Consider the following 18,352-nt stretch of genomic DNA (forward strand, 5'->3'; position numbering starts at 1 on the left):
ACTCACGTAGGGCTCCTCCTGTGCCAGACAAAGCAGCTGGTTGTTGTCCAGATTCGGCCCATTAGGAAAAATTACAGGAGCCAATTTAAAGTCATTGCACTTTCAACATTAAGGGGCCATAGAGCCCAGAAACGCTTAATGTAGCTGCTTCAGGTCACTTAAGTCGATTTCGGCGGATCATAGGCTCTATCTATTTGGGATAATGGTGATGCCAAAGGATATTCAAAAACCGTGAAGTCACTGCACTCTCTCAGCTGAGCCTTTTCTGAGTGTAACACTGCCATCTGTTGTAGCCAAAACAACATTGCAAAGGATTTTTGTCTTGTCACCACACACATTGCTGCGTGAGTTGTGGATAACAAAACACCACCACGAAACCACCTAATCTACTTCACAGGCCACTTGATGAACATTGATTTAATAGAAGAAAAGGAACACATATGGGGGGAAACGCACTTTTACCAGAGCTTCAAGTAAGTGAGTATGGACAACTGAAGACTTATGAATCAAACAATATGTCTAATAGTTACCAGCATGTTTGACCTGGGACCCATTTAAAATAAAACGATTTTTTTTTATTTATTAATAATTCAATTAAAGTGATTCTCCTTATTGTTAAATTTTTAATTGAAGGATGTGTAAAGACATGTAGGGGGTAAAGTATTCAGCATTCACAAGAAAAAAAATTAAACTTGTGCAAAATATATTCATCTCTTGCTGTTCTATGATATATAGGCTATATATATATATATATATATTATATATATATATATCTGCATCACTTACCCCACCCCCCACCCATATTTGCCTCAGATGGAGCTCTTATATCCCTGCCTTTGCTGTAAAATGTATCGGCAGGCTGTGCTTTGCATTGTCTGTGATCTTGAAATAGTAACATCTAAGTAATTTTCATAATGCTTTAATTGAAAAAAGATGAAAAAGTAAATAATAGGACCTCGGCACGACATCTGGTAGCTGCGTCAAAGTGAGGTAGTTTACGGTAAAACGGCGCTCATTACCATGTGATCTCACCGATGTTTGTAAACATGCGTCAGCCACATGTGATTCTGGCGAAGAGGAAAAGACTCTCCAGACGCCTGGCCAACCAGCGGCCGGGGGAGTGTCAGGGGCGGGGTTACCGTGTTGCGCTATGGAAAATCATTACGGGGATACACTTCGATGAATGTGCGCTCTGAGATTGATAACAACGAGAACAAGGCAGGAACGGGAGCCGGGATGACTGTCGGAGGAGGACCGGCTCTGAGCGGTGCCGGATGGGAAATGGATGAAACTCTGTCGGCACGGGAGGGACACATGCTTTGGGATAAACACGTAAGTTATTTATGTTTTATAGGGCGACAACGACATAACGCTGCGTATGTTGCGTAGAGAATACCACTCTGTAATTCATAACAACTCAAGCGCTGAGTTAAAGGTAAGTAAAGAGCGGCAGAGTCGAAAAGAAATGGAAACATTATATAAAGAAGGAAATTAAAATTCGTGTCTTTTCGGGCAAACAGGGCACGAGGGCTTTGTTAAGAAAGCATAAATAAACACTTTATATAAATCGAGAGTGTTTCACCACCGACACGACAACAGGTAAATTAAACTGCGTCAGCGCGAGGGACCCGTCAAGCCTCATGAAGTCCTGTGGGAATTTCCGCTGCCATGGAGGAACATGCTGTGACGGCATGGCAGTGTTTGTTTTGCTCGGTTTCAAACTTGACTCGTGTCTGAATTTCACGTCAAGATATGGATGTAAACAAAGCGTGGAGTCGGCGGGCATGGCGTGTGAAGGAAGAGCTCGGAATAGGATGCTGCGCAAGAGATGGTCAGTGCGTAATCCTGTTGTGGGAGAGGACGATATTACGCAGTTCATATTGGCACGATCATTTGACACCTCGTGTTTTTAACTAGGGTTCTTAGACAAATTCAACTCTTTATCTGTAAACATGTAGGAGACAGACACTTTTCCAAACATGGTCACACATTCAAGCACGGGATGTTCTTGTGTTTGTCATCTCACAGGACAACAAAACTTCAAATTGAAGTGAGCAACACAAAAGTGACGCAGCTTGTTTTATTTTGACGATGTCAGACAACATTTGCTGCGTCACAGAGATCCCGGGAGGTCTTTAATAGTAATCTGGCTTTTTAGTGCGCACTTGATATGATGAAAACAAGTTGTATTTCCCAACTATAGATGGCGCTGTTGAGTAAGAACATACTTGCCTTGTATTATCATCTGCGAAGGGATGTTTACAAACAGATAACTCCTCATTTTCCCCTGAAAAGACAGTTTACTCTCCATCTCTTTGCTCTTTTTTCACCTATTTTTCTGTCTTGTTATGAAAGTAAATAACACAAATCCATGAGCTGTTTAACTAATCGGTAGTTTTGAACTCTTATCTCTAACTCTTGTTGCCGTGTGACATCCATCCTGCATATTTGTTTCCCTTTACTAGAGCTTGTAATGCACACCTGCCAGAGAACAAAGGGACCCTGACACGCCTGATGTGATGTCACAGTGGTAGATGACTCCTAGTATTCTCCTTAAGACCCTGTGTGAAGGAAGGAAGTGGTGCCTCCTGCCACTTACCTGCCAGAGGGTCGGCAGATGAGAGATGAAAATGAAAATGACACAATTCTTGTGAAGTGGATTTGTTCAGTCAGTGGGTGAATCAGCAGTCGACCTCCCGAATTGCTAAACCACTGGTAGGGAATTGAAAAGAGAGAGAGAGAGCGAGAGAGGAGAAGGGGAGGGGAGCGAAGGAGAGCTTTAGAGCTTTAATTATATGTACTGAATAGAAACTTGACTCCTGAGGGAAAGTCACTATGGTAGTTTTGAAACAAACAGGTAAAGGTCACCAGAGTAATCATCACAAGCCTACCACTCAAAGCAAACCTTAATGGAGAACATCCCGTGTGCAAGTTTGGACTAAGGTGAAATGACAAATAACCCCGAACTTACTCATCAGAATATTTGTTATTTACGGCCGGTGTCGTGTCCTGTGCAGTACTAATGTTTACCGACTCTTCTGAGGCCGAACTCTAGTACAAGTGACCCACTTTCACAGACAAGGAAACGTGACCTCAATAGTTATTTTGCTGTGCTTTCAGGGAGGGGCGCTGCCTCTCAAGCCAAACTAACATAAAGGCCTAGTACAAGTGTGCTAAATGTGCTCAAGCTAGTTTTATCGAGAGATATGTTAAAATGAAGCTGTTATTGAATGCTGAAAAAATTGATCTTTGTTTTTTTTGGGGGGGGTTTTCAGCTGGAGCAAATGCAATTCAGCAGATGCTGCGGCGGCCAAAATGCAGCAAAACCAGCACTTTTGAGAGACTCCTGAGGGGAAAGAAGTGCGACTCCACTGACGGATGTGTTCACAGCAGGTGGAGCAGCATCACCTGTAGCCCACACGCAGCAGAGTTCAGACGAGACGGTGAGCGCCCCACTGCCTTTTAAAAACCGATCCATCCTACACACACATTATATAGAACAGCAGGTGGTACGGAGCCAAGAGATGACAGTGCTAAAATTAAACCTGGAGTACTGCTGGCTTCGTCGCGAGTTGATGATGATGATGATGATGTATTAATAGACAAGTGTTAGGCAGCGTTCGTTCGCAGGTGTCGTTAGCAGCAGCCAGGCACAGAGCGGGCTGAAAAACAAGCAGAGAAAAAAAAAACCTGGAAGCAACTGTGCTGAGACACAGGAGGTACATGACTTCACTTTTATAATTAATGGCATTAATTGTTCAGTGTGCAAAGGTACTCATTAATTGATATCTCTAAATAGGCCTTCGAGAGAGGAAGAATAATGGGGGGGGACACTTTTGAGAAAGCTTAAGTGTTTCCTTCCAGATTGACTGCAAATCAATACCATCTTCTTTTAAACCTTATCTTCTTTATGAAGACACTGTTCAAGCCCCCTTTTGAAATCTTTAGACATTCAGCCCATAAAGCCAAACCTGCGATCAGCAAGACATCTTATTTTTCCTCGACAAGCAGAGCAGGAACCAGAAGAGGGGGACAAAGTGTTAATCTGCTCTTCTCTCTGCAGCCTCTGTATTTTTTTTCTCCAAAGGATCAGGTTCATTCCATCTCAAATATCCAAACATTTCGCAATTTGTTGCTCCGAAGAAAAAGATGATGCAATGTAGAAGGAGATATGTAAGCTCTTACATAATCCAAACATAATGGTACTTTGGGTACTCACTGTCCTAAAGAAGCAGGAAGTGAAGTCTGTGTTACCTTTGGCTTTGATTGGTGCAGTGGAGTTTGAATTCCTCTAAATTGCCAATTACTTATGACAACACTTGTATAACTACTATAGTACTAGTGCTGCAGGTCATCACGGCTCATACATGTATGTTCAAACATATTACTTTTATATACGGTATATACAAATAATTAATATTTCAATTTTAAACAATATTCTGACCAATTTAAGCAAAGTCACTGTGTCTTTTTTCTGTGATTCCACAAATGTTGAGAGGTGGTTTTTAAAAACACATTACCTCGATGAGTTTGCCCCTCTCACTCCTGATAAATTAGGACCTCTAATCTGTAAGAGGATTAACCACCTTCCCTATTTGCACGTGCACACACGCACACAACCCTGCCCCCCTCCACTGTTACAAACACAGACTGTCATACTCATACAGGCATTCAGTGTTTCTTTGACCTCACTTACTTTAACGTGATTGTGGGAGGAGCTTATTGGCCATGCTTTATTTAGGATTTTATTTAGGACACAGGTGAGCAAGGAGTGTTTTTAGAGCACAGTTGGCAGCAGGAAAAAAAGGTGTTTGATTGTTAGCATGGTACACGTTAAGCTAACTTAGTTTTTCCACTGATGTCAAACTCCGGTCGGGAACTTGAAAAGCTGTTATTGTCGTAATTCATAGTTCTGGGTTGTCGCCAAAGTTGTGTAATCGTTGCAATTCTCACAGTTGTTATAATATAACTGTGTTTTTGGCCAATCAGATAATGAAAACACAAATATTTGTATTAACATGGCTCCACATTTCTAAGCAAAACAACATCATGAGTAACTCATTAGCTACAATCAGACTAAAGCTAATGTCACTCCCTTCTTAGCTAACATCACCGTTATCTAGAATTTCTAGTAATAAACTCTGCAACTTGATCAAACTGTAGCATTAGCATACAGCCATTTCCTTGCTTACATCACCGTTAGCTTGAATTTCCAGTTATATACGATAACATACTCAAACTTTAGCATTAGCATACAGCCACTTTATAGCAAACATTACTGTTAGCTAGAATAGGTACCTTTCAAGTTCTATCATTTAACATTGTCAAAACATAGATAATTAGCTACCGCGTGTCTTTACAACTTTAAATATTGTGTGAAATACCTCCAGATTGTCATAGTTTATTGTGTTTTCAGTTGCTCATTAGCTTTGAAATTAAAACGCTACAATGGAGTTCTTCTTTTTTGTAAGAGGTGGTATCAATACGACAATATATCGTCCTGACTCGTGTGGTAAAGTTACTATATCACTGGTTCTGAGTATCGATGTTTGAGTAAAAAGGCGATATAAAAGGATTTCTAAACTAATTTGACTCATCTTGTCACTACGTCATGATTTCTCATAGTGACGCTCATGACATGAGTTAGGCTAATGTGAAAAGACTGCAGGATATGTCAGACAGATGTGAACAGATGCTAAGAGATGAAGCAAAATAAGAGAGGAAACCGTCAACAAATTGCAGTGAATAATTACTTTGTTTACGCATTTTGCTTTGAAGGGGATTTCATTTTCAGTGAATCAGATTTCATGATTTTTATATTAACTATAGTAGAATACCGGTTTAGTTATCTCTATTGTGAGCAACTTATTGCGTATCGTGAGTTACCCTGAGATTTCCCGGAGGACAAAACTATGACATCATAACGTCGATTGAGCCTCCTACTGTGAGCACGACAGGAGAAAATAACCATATCAGTTATGTATCAAGAGAGTTAATTTCCCCCTTGGAAATGATAAGATTACATAACATAAAGTAAATGTGATAATTATAAAAAGGCCCAGGCTCAGTGGTTCTCTCTCTGACACAGTTTCTCCTCTTAACATCTGCTCTGCCCGATGCACAGCGGGATCTGCTAATCTCATTGTTGTAAACAAAAGGGATATTTTCTTTTTTAGAACTCTCTTTAATTAGAAACAGATAGTTGTTGAGGTTTTTAGTTGTTGATGTCGCTTCTGTTGCTGAGATTTGTTACTGACGACGCAAACGGTTTGACATATATAGAAAATATAGAAAATATATTTACAGCTCAGAATGAGTTTATATCTAGTTTTAAAAAGTCGTTATTTCAATGATTTTGGTTTTAAAGTTAGCTGATGTGCTTTTAAGTAGTAGTAGACGGTCAGGTGTCCTGGCAGAGATAATGCATTGGTGCAGAAATCATTGTCAGCACACCAAACAGTCGGCAGAAGGGCTTTTAGGGATAAAAAAAAAGAGAGCTAGAGATCACTAATGTTACATGGAGGAGATGGATGAAAGCAGTGACTCAGCCTTCGTCTGCCTGAGACACGCTCAGCGTTGACTCTTCTTTAATGTAAACACTGTGAGTGTTTGTCCAAATCAAGGATGTAAAGTCAGAGTTCATTTCACTAAAGCAATTATAGCCGTAATACATGCACATACACATCGACTCATCAGAGGTGACAGTGTCACCAACCAGTACAACAACTACTCCTGTTTTGGAAGCGCTAACACTTAACTATCAGTGAGAGGATTAGGCAGTGACACACAGGGAAATTGTCCCCGAAAGACACATGAAGGTTTTGGATTAGTTGCTACGTCACCTTTTCCCATCAACAGGACAACAGCCTCTGCCATACGAGGGAGATAAAGCCGGCCTTTTACTGCCAGAACTACAAATAGAATCGGGGCAGTTTTCCACATTAATTGCCTTTCTGTCATTTGTTTTTTAATTAAATAGCAGCGGGAATAGTGACAGTAGAGAAAGTTACAAATGAGCTCTCTTAAGACATTCAGTGGACAACGGGGGGTTCGCACTAATGAGTCTTTACCTATTTCGGGATCTAGTTTTCTATCCTGCAGTTCCCCCTCTTGGACCAGGAGCAGGACTGGGAGGCCTGAGGCAGAACCAGGACAGGCACAGTATCCTATTGTGCATTTTAAAGAAGTCCACAGGGAGCGGCAGAGGTTTATTTTTTTGATACGTAGATTGTTTTTGGTGGGGTACCTCTCTGGTGCCAGTCTGTTTCATGTTCTTTCTTAAAATGGGATGTCGGACACCTGATGCACTTCTCAATGCAGTGTCATTCTACGAAGAGCCGACCATGACTCAGTATTTGATCTTGTAGGCGTAGTTTCAGAAAATAGTCAGCGTCTTTTTTTTCCCCTGGTTCTTTTTCTGTCCATCTCTCTCTTTGGAAAGATCGACAGCTGCAGGTTTTAAAGGACGGGAGTAACAGGTCAGATGTAGGCTGTTTGAATAAAATCAAATGTATCAATCTATAAGTTATGTTTGTAATAAAAACTACAGAGCAAAGTATTGCAATATTTGTAATGGCAGTATCCACAGACACCCATTGTTACCTATTAGAACACAATAATGTCATATTTTAATGACCAATTCAACTTTTGTTACGAGAACGACAAAAACACTTGCTCTTAAAGTCCACTAGATGGTGCTGTGGGTTTTCATGGTGAGGCCAGCAGTAGTTGTAGGAAGTAGGTTAAAACAAAGACGAAGGATGTGTGATTCTTTTTTCTTTACCCATTAAAAGAAAACCTGTTTCCGAATCTGGTTGACAATATGATGATTTATTCAAAAGATTTATTTTGAGGCTTTTTGTCTTTATTAGATAGGGCAGTGGATAGAGTAGGGAACGGGACATAGACTGGGGAATGAGATGCGGGAAAGGTGCCACAGGCCGGAGTTGAACCTTGGAGGACTTTATCCTCCTAAATGGGGCGTGACCTGACCCCATACCATCTGCACCCCTATAGTAATCCTTTTGGGACTTTGCATGTTATCAACATACTCGGCATATCTCTAAATGTTTCAAATCAAAGTTGTATGGTATCGAAGCACATTTAAGAAAAAATATATGGTTTGCTTTTCTCAATAATGAAAATATCGGTACCTCAAAATCCCAAAAGAAGCTCTCATTAAGGAAGCAGACAAGCGCTAACTGTTGATCTCAGTTTGTTTGAGTTTGGGTTCGAGACATATGGAGACATTTGTGTCTTTTAGTAACATAGGTAGTCTTGTGTAGTTGTTTAGACCTAAAGCCCATTCTAGTCTGCTTGAAGTCGCAAGTTGTGAACTCGATATGCTTCCATAGTATGGTAACCATGGTAACTTGGTAATATTTTATTGTCATGTCTGTGTTGATTTAACCTGTTTGTAGTACATGTTAGTTTTTGATTTAAAGTGTGTGTGATAAAGACAGATGCACGGTACTCACACATGAAATAACTAAAAGTTGATTTAATGTTATCTTACTGTCTTTATTTGTCATTTCAGCACCACGTCTGTATGTAAAAGGTGAGTTTCAATCAATCTGCAGAAGTTTCCACAGGTACAGAAAAGGGTTCAGTGTTTGAAGTCTCACTCTCAAACAGCTGTGAGAGAAAACGTACTTTCCTCTTTAAATACAGACACAACAGAGAGAAATAGATTAGGTTGTTCAGCTGAATTCTTTTTCAAGCTGTCCTTACTTTTGATCTCTTGAAATCACGTAGATGACAGATCAGCGTCCTCTTGAGATATGATCATCATTAAAAAATCAAAGCGGTGAATAAATTGAGCAGTTTGGCAACACTCTGGAAAAGAAGATCTGACTAATGTGAAATTAAATAAATCTAGACTTCATTATATTATTTCACACTGACACACATTTAACCCGCTCTTTCGTTGAAATTTGTCAGTTTGTCAAAACACATTAACATGTTGATTAATGTTGTTTTAATGAGCCCATGCGGGAACTGTGACTCGGGCAGGGTCCCAAGTGGAAAGTGACGACAGTGATGTTTTTCTTTGTCATTGCAGAAGCGGACATGGCTTCCAAATGTGGTTTGTCTAAAGGCGTCCTCCCCAGGGAACTGGTTTCAGATGGTGTCTTAGAGTATAAAATCCCATCTAGCACCATTTGAAATCGGTGTTCTTGAGTGGGAACAGACTCCAGGAGGGACGACAGAAACGACCTCAAGTTAATGTAAAGTTTGGGATTTCTGTTTGATGGCGTTTATTCATAATTCTTTGAAGGTCTAGTCAAGATTTATGACCCCTTCAACTGTAAAACAGTCCAGGATTGTAGAAAACAAACAAAACAAGATATCCACTGATGATGGAAATGCAGATTGCTTCTCTCAGTCGGTTCTATCTGCAGCCGATGTCCCAGAGATTAGAAGAAAAAGCAGAGTGGGATAAGTGCGCCTGTCTGACCCCCTCTCATCAAGGCTGACCGTTTTCCTCTGGTGTTCAGAGTTTCCATCATGTCTAGCACCATTTGAAATCGGTTACAATGCGGAGGGAATATCAACAAGTCTTCAGCTCCGGCACTGACGTAACAAGTCCTGAAAACCACCACAAGATGGCAGCAATGCAATTCACACCATCATCTGAGGAAAAAACGAGCCAGAAAGGATCATTGATGAGACAAAAAAAGAAAACCCGAAGCATGAGTTGATGAGCTGTTGTCTTTTTTTTTTCCTGTTTTTTTTTTTTTTTTTAAGAATCTAGGTTCTCCTTTAACCTTGTGACCATCACTCAACCGTGCTGTGTTGGATTTTCTGCTACAATCTTCTTCTGTACTTGAGATGATAAATCAATGGATTATCTGCTTCAGTGCTTCAGTGGTTGAACGGTTGAGTGCCCGCTCGGTGCAGAAGTCTCAAAAGTGCGGGAGTTGTTCCTCCTTGGATTAAATCAACATATAAGCCTCATTCTAGCATCATATTCAAAACATAAGGACATATGACTCTGGCCAAGAATAAACTACTAAAACAATCTCTAAAGCCAAATGTGAACTTCTTTCTGAAACAAGATAATGAAGAAAAAACTTGTTGAAGTCTTTGTGTCTCCTTCAAAGTGACAGTCACAGTTTTCTGGAAATTTCAAATTAGGACCTTTGACAAACGGGAACTTCATAAATAGTTCCTCTATAAATAATAGTATAAAAACAGGTAGTTCTGACCAAGTATTCTGATTGGTTAAGAGGCATACAATGAGTTCTGAGACTTTTCACTATATGTATCTATCACTCCACCTCAGCCGTTCTGAGTACTGTTTTTTTTATATTTTTAAGATTTATTTTTGGGCTTTTTGTGCCTTTAATTGAGAGATAGGACAGTGGATATAGCTGGGAATTGGGGAGAGAGAGTGGGGGATGATGTGGGAAGGGAGCCACAGGCTGGATTTGAACCTGGGCTGCCCGCTTGGAGGACTACAGCCTCCACACGTGCATGCACTAACCACTGCGCCACCAACGCCCCACGTTCTGAGTACTGTTGATAAACACAACAGCACACAGAGTTAGTCCTGATGAATCAGGATCTCTGGATCATTCTGGCTGCGCAACCACAACATGCAAATAAATGTACATAAAACAAAGCTGCTTCTAGGTGGTAACCATGGATACAAATCAAGTGGCAAGAATGCAGGGACAATGTTTTGGTTGCTTGGTAACAGGCCAGTTTCAGTTGATGGAGCAAAAATGATGATTTGTGTTTATGTATGTTTTCTGTTAGCTTTGTGCAGAATCACTGTGATTTATTCAGTACTGCATAACTCTCTATCTCATGTGATGCTTAAATGTATAAAGGCATTATGACTAGGCTTCACCCGGTATTAAAAAAACAGAAACATTATGTTATATGAAAAAAATGAAGATGACTTATAAATGGAGTTATAGAAAACACAGATAAGAGAATAATTAAGTTACCTCTACAGTCTAGAGGCATGGTCAGTAGGAGCTGGGTTGATATTTTTTTACACAGCTCAATAAACTTGTTTTGATACAAAGCTGTACAGTGTTATATTGATGAATGTCACTGATTAAATGAAGCACATTCAAGGACGCCTGATAGCCTAGTGGTTAATAATAACTGTATTCGTCTACCATCTTTAAAAACAAGGAGTTACAAAGTGCTTTGACACATGCTGGAGCATAACAAAACCTAAGAACCCAACCAACAACAAAACACCACAACAACAACAATGAGACACCCAACCAACAACAACAAAACCCCAACAGTAAAAGAACCTAAACAAAAACCTGACCATCATCAGAACCCGAACATCATCAGCAACATAGTAGCTCATAAAAACTCAGGCAAGGCAGGTTGAGACCAAGAGCACTGAAGATGTAAGCAGATGAGTAAGCAATTTAAAGACAGAAATAATCAGAAGTGGCTAGAAGCTATGAAAGAGATAAGAGTTGTTTAAGGAGATTTTAAAAAGGTTGTGTCGTGCACCCCATGTATAGCGGCTGTAGTCCCCATCACAGCGGCCGTGGGTTCAATGCCGACCTCAGCCCTTTGCTGCTTGTCATCCACCTCTCTCTCCTCCCAACATATCATCTCTCTTCAGCTGTCCTATCAAATGAAGGCCAAAACAGCCCAAAATATCTTGAAAAATATGAATAATAATAATGAAGCACATTTGGCTCGACCCTGCTCGTGCTAATTCATCTTTCTATAGAATTTTGACCAATAGATAAATAATGTGTAATTGTATAGGCCTAAGTGGGTCATATTATTTCAGACTTTCATGTCACCTCTGCTCAGTTACAATAGGAGACAGAGTTACAGCCTCCCTGTTGCATACATCATCAGAGTCAGTTCTTCAGAGGCTTAGCTCTTTAAGGGAAATTTAATTATAGCATGTCATCTCTTAATACGTGCCCGCCTGCTGATCTCATGTTTCATTACATGAAGAGCAGACAGGAAATCAGAGTCGATATTAGCACACCCAAAAAAAAATCTCTGGAGTGTCGGGCATGTTACCCTGCACACGTCTGAGGGCAGACAGAATCATTAGCACGGATGTCTTTTTGAATCAATGAGTGAGAGTCTTCATTTAAATGAATTAATGATAAACACTCCTGAGGTTAATACTGACCACTTATTAGCCTATGGCATGTCAAATATTTTTTAAAGAATAATTAAATAATCAGTTGCAAGTAAAGGGATAATATGTGACATTTTACACATAAATACAGCAGAAATCAAGTATATAATGTCTCTCTGAGTCATTACCAGCCATGTTTTATATCAAGTCTTAGCATCTTCCTGATCTACTTTCTTATCCTGATCTTTATTCAACATTTTCACTCGGTAACTGCAGGCGAGTGTTGTCTATCACAGCGCTCTGATGACCCCCCTCTACCTGCTGACCCTCTCAAACAGACGGTCAAGTGTTGAGCTTAAAGTCAAAGCTCAATTCAAAAGGCTTCAAATGGCACACTGCTAAAGGAGCATCAATCTCCTGCAGCATGATCTTATGTCTATCTCTGGTGTAAGCAAGAAGCCAGGCTGACAACACGGTGAAGATGTATTCATAGCAGAGCGTGTTGCTATATCGACAAACAAACACGAACGTGTCTATTTGTTCATCTGTTTCATGCTGTTTCACTTTGGAGCAGTGTGACTCATTAGGAGTGTCTCTTTTGAAGATGACATCATCAGGCTGGAGCGTCATCGGTTTCATCAGAGCGGACCCATGCCCTGCTCTGACGTGCTGTGTAAGTCAGCTTCCCTGTGATGTGGTGAGTGTGACCGCTGGTGTTTCTGGTTGTGTAACATTGCTGGAGAGTCAGGATTTCCTCTGAGATCAGCAGATTTTGGAGGAAGACTTATAATTATAACTTCAGATCAGTCGTAACACACATGAAGATCTGAAGCACTGTAAAATATATTTTTTGTGATCACTTGTGATGACCTCAATAGTACATTTAAACAGACTAAATATGACAACTTAATTAAAATAATAAATTACAAGAAGAAAACACATACGCAAGAATTCAAATAGAAACCGATATATTCAAGAAATGAAGAGTTTGTCAGGATTTAAAATGGACCTCTATGTTCAATGAATGGAAGGCACAACTGTTGAGAATATTGACTGTTATAATTTAATTGAAAAAAACCTGAATCATGACCAGAACACAAACACAATCTGCAAAAAAGGGCCTGCAGAGATTCTACTTTCTGCACAGACTGAATACTTTCATCTGGACAAGACACTGATGCATTTATTCTACGGATATTTTTTTGAGTCCATTTTAACCATTTGTTTTATCTCCAGTATCGTTTAAACATCCAGTGAAATAATTGACACTCAGGAGATTTCCTTTTCAGATATCTGGAACTGACAAATTGTGAGGTCAATCTTGGCCCAGCTCTGACCCTCCTCTCTAGGAGGAATATGTTCTTCTCCCCTCTGGTCAGAGGCACAGGCTGCCCAGGTCTAACAGCAACAGATTTCTGTATGTTCGTAATGCAATTAATGCAATATCTTCTTTACACTTCGACTGCACTTTCAAGCAGCACTTACTTTATATTAGGTATTTTCGTACTAAACACTTCTGTGGACTTTTTTAAAGAAGAACTATCCACTAGAGAGTTCCCTGAGAACTACACATCATGTGAACTTTTTCTTTGTCTGTATTCACACGGCTATGGTACCTACTCCGAAGGAGGAGCTAAACAGGTTCCTCTAAACTGGGTTCATGGAACTAGAATAGTTCAAAGCTCCTGCAGTGTGGAATGAATAAAAAAGGAGGAGGGTTCCAACAGTTCCTAGAACCATGAAAAAGTTCCTGCGGTACGAAAACACCTATTGCTACCATTCCAGTGATATGTTTAACGAACAGTCACATTTTCTATTCATGTTCTTATTACATCAGGTTGTGCTGCACTGCCCTATGTCGTTTTATTTTTTGTGTTTTAACTCCCTGGTGTAAATCAAATTTCCCTTGCAGGGACGATAAAGGACTGAACTGAACTGAACTGAAGACTTTGGAACTTTAAAAAAAATGCACAATGTTCTGATTCTGATCCAAACAAAATAACATCAAATGTCTCCACTTGTGTCTGGAAGCTTGATAGGTCTGTTATGTCCAGTTGTTTTAAGAATATTATTGTATTAGCTAATGTTAGAATACAATAACTTGTTCTCTTTTAGGGCTTGAGCCTCCCCTAAGGTTAGATCCATTTAAAATGAAATAAAAACTATCCTATGAGACACGTTGTCCCAAAAACAAAAGGACGAGCGGTTCACTTTTGATTCAAATGCTGAACTCAAAAGCAAAGTGTAAAACCAAGCTGTCATAATAAGGGCGGGATATGATAAAGGTTTAAGGCCCTGACACACCAAGCAGACAGCCGAGAACTAGTGGCGACGAAGGCTGTCGCCTTTAGTCTTGGATAAAAAGTTGCCCTTGAACACACAGCAAAGACTACAGCCGACGGCTAGCATCCGTCATGGCAGGGAAATAACTCACAGCAACAAGTAGAACCACAGATTACTGATACTTGTAGAGGGGGTTAAAAGGGTGTCAGTAGTCATCGGACATAAAGAATCATGGACAAAGCAACAGCTTTCAAACTGTTACATACAATATGGCACAAGCGCCAGATGCATTATATTAAAGGCGCAATATGTAACTCTGACAAGTAGCATTTCAAATTGGAAAGAGCTGTCTCCCCCCTCCCCCTCCTCCCTAGAGTCGATGCTCTCGGTTGCCATGTCGCGGACAATGAAGCTTCAGTGTTTAGCCAGCTCTTTCTGTGTTCTAACCTTTCTCAATTTGTTAAAAGCATCTCCAATATTTATCCTAGTTTTACCACGATTCTGCTCATGGAGCTAATAAAAGTTATATTTGAATCATAGCTGCAACACCTGTTGGTGTGCTGTGATAACTGGTCTCATATCTGAAGGGAAAGGTTTCAAGAGCTGGCTAAACACTGAAGCTTAATTGTCCGCAACCTTCTCTGGGCAAAACAAATAGAGACCAATACAGTACGAACCGGAATCGAAACTTAAAAGAACATACTGTCTGCTGCATTGTTGTCAGAGAAGCCAGTATTTCTACACAGCATGTTCCCTTCAGGTCATTTTGTGATTGAATTCAGTGGATATCTTACATTTTACTCCTTTATTTTTCTGTAGCTTTTTGCTGATTTTTAACACCTGTGGCCCTCAGTGATTTACTTCACCTGATGTGTAATGCCTTAAAGATGTTTTAGAGAAGTTAGAATGGGGGTGGTTCTCTATATAAAACTGATAATCCATTTTGTTAAAGGTAATAATAACACAGAGTTACTCTATTAAAGAATGTAAATGTTTACTTTGAGATAACTGCCACACTGATGGTGGGTATTCTCGCTTAACATCTGTTTCTGTTTGACTGCAGAGGCCACAGTAGGAACGGTTTATGTCTTGTTTGTCTTCATTCTAAAGATGTCCATCTGCTGAAATCATGAGAACATCTTTAAAGAGAAGCCTTTTGTCAACAAGTGGGTTCATCCTTTTTTTTTTTATTCACCCCCCCCCCCCCCCCCCACATACACACACACACACACACACACACACACACACACACACACACACACACACAACAAAACTCTGCTGCGCCATAACCCCTCTAACCACATTCCCCACATTATGTGTCACTATGTAAATGATTCTGCTATGCACGTCAGTTGGGTTGCCACATTCATTCTACAGTATTTTGCCCCAGGAACGTGTCAGCGTGAGTGTGTGCTGGGTGCTATTTTTTTCCTTGTTTACTTCATGTGTAAATTGGATCACTTCCTCTGGCGAGATTTCCCTCCAGTCATGCTTGAACACATGTCTGGAACAAGATAAAGAGGAGAGTCTCACACAGGCCTGACGGGAGGATTTCCTCCTCTTTGTGACCCGACTCTATAACAAACTAATCGTATTGAAAAGATCATATCACTGGGCCAGGTTAAAGTCTGGCTGCATTGTATTTGATTTGAAACAGCCTGAAAGAGAATGATCTCTGTGACACATTAAGAACATCACAAATAATCTTTAAATGTGTCTGTTCTGCTAATAAACTCTCTTAAACTTAGATTTAAGCACGTATTTATGATATCCACAGATATACTCATCTAACTGAGAGGACACAGTTTATAGCAAGTGTGCACAGTTGATACTTTGTTTTGCTGTGGCTTCTAATTGAATGATAATAAAGTCGTGACCACTAAAATGCTTCTCAGTCTTGGTCTTGAAAAATCAGCTCTGATCTGGTCACATCGAGTTTTCTTGCTTGAATATTTTGACCAGGAAACTGTCACCAGCTTCAGATAATAATCAGAATCTTTATGTCCCATGTAGCAGTATAAACGCAAGTTTTGTGTGCTTACAGTATGTGTACAAATGGTTAAAAGGAGTCGTTGTGGGGCGCCCGTGGCGGATTTGCCCCATGTACAGAGGCTGTAGTCCTCGAAGTGGACGGCCTGGGTTCAAATCCGAGCTGTGGCTCCTTTCCAGCACGTCATTTACTACTCTTTCTGCCTCTCTCTGATTTCCGACTCTATCCACTGTCCTTTCTCTACAATAAAGGCTTAAAAAGCCCAAAGTAAATCCCCCCCAATAAAACAAAAGGGGGCGTTGTCTCTATAAATGTGTGAATCAACGTTAAATATACAGTGAAAAAACACTGAGTTTATAAAATGTTGGTAGTCTAGTGAATAGTGTGCACGCCCCATGTAAAGAGGTTGTAGACCAAACGGGGGACCCGGGTTATCTCCTGTCCCTCATATCCTTCCCTTCTTTCTCACTCTGAGTTATAAATCAATCCAATCTCTGACAGAAAAGGCAGGAAAAAAGCACATCGTCGTATTTTTAATGGCTTCTTTTTTTATATTTAGAAATGTTAATGTTTTAGATAAGTTGTGTCTCTAAATGTGTGAATGATTCCCATGATCACATGAAATGTAACATTTAAAACATGTTATAAAGATATATGTTTGAAAATCTTTTAAAGACTGTATTTAAAACAACATGATGGTATTTTTAACTATTTTACTGTAAACCACTCGCAGCGTGTCCATACATTTAAAATAAGTGTTTTTATAGCTAAAAGTTAAACATCAATGTCCTCATCATCTTTAAAATAGTCTGTATTTAGTTCAGTTAAAGTGAAAGTGTTTGGTACAAAAGGAATTCCTGTGAAAGGATTGGCTGAAAGAAGATGGACACGTTAATCATCACCATGTTCCCGTCCTTCACAAACAGGATACAGACCAGTGGAAAGCCTACTATAAAGCTGTTGAAAGCCAAGAGGGATATAGAAATGTCATGTTTTCATTTTGATGTGTGTGAAACATAAAATACATCTCTACAAAGTCTCCAGGCTTTACAGACACCTGGAAACGTGTTAAAATGCCTGAATGGTGCTCAGCTGTTCAAACAAGTTCTCTATGATCTCATATTTTGGAATCAAAATAAAAATTCAAAGGTGTTCCGCCAGTGCTGATACGAGCCAGACTGGGAATGTTGGTTCTTAACTAGTACAGTGGGAAAAGAAACAAGTTTAGAAAGAGAAGAAAGATGAATCAGTGGTTGTGGTTGTAGCAATGGAAAACTTGTTGAGGGAGGAAACCAGGCAACGCTTCCTGCTGTCACTCAAGTGATTTGTCAATTCCCAGTCTGTTGTAAGATACAGAAGTGAACCAGTAAAGCAGGTTTTTGTGTCATTATGACACTCAAATAGTCCCTTACTGGATTAAACGTGGATCCTTGAGCCAGAGGCAGATTTATTTTGAGGTCAAGCCGCTGTGTTAACTGTACGGTGACTAAGCACTTAGAAAGGTTGCCCTGTAACGTGAGCTTCACATGGCTCGTCCCTCACGTGCACCCTTGAAGAGTGCTCACTTGGTTTTGGTATGATCTATGATGTTTTTCTTGGAGTATAGAGGTGCTGAAATAATATGACATCAGTCGGGTGGTCCTCCACTTTGCACTATAGGCCTGGTGATTAATCTAATAAACTGTGATTACACTGTATGTGGACAGTCCTAAGAGGATGAGGGATTGTTCGACCTGATCCTTTTTAAATTGTCATGTTACACCCTCATGATTTGAACTTTTCTCTGAGTTGGAGTATTTTTGTCCTGACAGCCATCTAACTACGATCGTATCCTATCGTTTTTACAAGGCAGCCATTTTTGCTCTGATGTCACACTTAGGGTGGGAAGCTAAATCAAAATGATAAATATACACACTTAGAAGGATATAATCAAACATTTTAAAATCTGTTCAATTTGTGAACTTCTTTGTCTAACGTAAGCAAATCATAAAACTGAA

The 18,352-nt window shown here is 39.9% G+C and overlaps 1 long non-coding RNA gene across 1 annotated transcript; it reads left to right on the forward strand.

Annotated features, from left to right (window-relative positions):
- Positions 1-1,169: 1,169 nt before the first annotated feature.
- Positions 1,170-10,126, forward strand: LOC114920801 (uncharacterized). Its single transcript, XR_003809097.2, has 4 exons — positions 1,170-1,332; positions 3,276-3,443; positions 8,537-8,557; positions 9,062-10,126. It is a non-coding gene; the product is annotated as an uncharacterized lncRNA (long non-coding RNA).
- Positions 10,127-18,352: the final 8,226 nt, after the last annotated feature.

The sequence above is a fragment of the Labrus bergylta genome, chromosome 5 (assembly GCF_963930695.1).
Source record: "Labrus bergylta chromosome 5, fLabBer1.1, whole genome shotgun sequence".
Taxonomy (NCBI): Eukaryota; Metazoa; Chordata; class Actinopteri; order Labriformes; family Labridae; genus Labrus; species Labrus bergylta.